This window comes from Oryzias melastigma, linkage group LG13, assembly GCF_002922805.2.
Source record: "Oryzias melastigma strain HK-1 linkage group LG13, ASM292280v2, whole genome shotgun sequence".
Taxonomy (NCBI): Eukaryota; Metazoa; Chordata; class Actinopteri; order Beloniformes; family Adrianichthyidae; genus Oryzias; species Oryzias melastigma.
The window spans coordinates 16604137-16605758 of record NC_050524.1 but is presented as its reverse complement, the minus strand read 5'-3'; the positions used below and the strand labels follow the sequence as shown (position 1 = coordinate 16605758).

The 1622-nt window shown below is 42.9% G+C and overlaps 1 protein-coding gene across 2 annotated transcripts in view; it reads right to left on the bottom strand.

The window, feature by feature from the left end:
• Nucleotides 1–1622, bottom strand: part of rsrc1 (arginine/serine-rich coiled-coil 1) — a 124060-nt gene that overhangs the window by 78901 nt on the left and 43537 nt on the right. The window lies entirely within an intron of this gene.

Sequence of the window (1622 nt, the reverse complement as noted above, 5' to 3'; positions counted from 1 at the left end):
AAAGATCAAGGGAAACACAAACAGCCTCGGTCTCCGATCCCAGCACCCCCTCGACCAACTCTGGCCTCCATTACTGACAACTCCACCCGGGCAGTGGCGTTTTACAGTGTGATGTGTGTGCGTGTGCGCACGGGTGTGCATACTAAGAGGGAAGAAGGTTTATCGACAGGCTTCAGTTGCTAATGCAGCTGGCAGAATTACAGTGTAAATCTACACCATCTCTAAAATTACATACTGTTTAATCTGTCCTGCTTTCCAACTCCCTCTCCCCTCTATTCTTGTATGCATCCGTTCACCTATCCATCCATCAGGCTGTGTCCCATACGCAGCGTTCCCACAAACTTCCATCAGTTCTATCAAGCAGTGGTATGAAGAAATAAAACGACTACCTGACCAAAGAAGTTAAAAGAAAAAAAGGAGTTGCTACAAGAGTGAAAAAGGACAAAGAAAGCATGCTGGTTTGTTTATTTTGTGCTCTGTCACAGAGCCGCATGCAGACAAGGCAACCACTTAAGGCAAACTTCATCTAGCTGTAATTACATTACATTCTGACAAACACCCCGCCACATTCATTACACATGATGGGCGCCCGGCAACCAGACAGCAAGACATTTGTTACCGTGGTGACAGTGTGTGTAATCCACTAATGAAGCGCAATTAGTGAGAAACAATCTAACACAAGGGAGATGCAGTGCTCAATCCCTCCTCCACTCATTTCCTTCCCCTTCTCTCCTCTTCGTTTTACACCCGCATCGTTTTTCCTCTCTTTCATTCTTCCGACTGAACCTTTATTAAGCTCTTCACATGTATTTAATCTCCTGCTCTTTCATCTGTTGTACTGACTTCATCAAGGGCAAGCTGTCCGGCGCTGTCCACACCAGGCCCGAAGGGATCGCTCCATCCATTAGACAAGCACAGCTCACACACTCGCACACACAACGCTTTACATCCTCATCTTTTTTTTTCCCCAAAACATCATATAATCTGTTCAGGTCTTCAGGGAGTGAGTTTTCCTTTTCTCCCTTCTCTGTCTTCCCTCCCTCTGTACACTGTGCCTTCAACACAGAAGCAGCATCGATTTCTGAATTACGCCACAATTTTAAATAATTAATATACTTGCCATGATTGATGTTTTGCATTAGGCCAATATTAGGTTATCAATCAAAATCCACTTGGTTTAATGTAATAATATTGAAAATGTGTCAGTGTCTGTTCATCCAATTTGTAGTGGATGCAGGCCAGATAGTAATGGCGGTGTAACACAAGGCCTCAGAGACACTATGGCCTGCTTACAATAACCACAAGAGCACATTATAGCGTAGACACACAGCATGGGGGATGGAGCAGAGCGATGGAAAGAGAGATGAAGAGCAAACAAGACATGGATGACACAGCATTCTGATCCATGTCAACCCGGGACAAGTTTGGCATGTTGAAGACCCATTACAGCTGCAAGATATTTTTTTTTGGACCATAACCATGAAACAGAAGGAAAAAAAAAATGTTAATTTTGTCTAAATTGAGTAAATTTTTCTGTATTTGTTTTACACTTGTGCTAAAGTATTTGGTAACGGATCCATCTGAAAATACACAACTTTTCTTTTGTTCAATTTGACCACAAT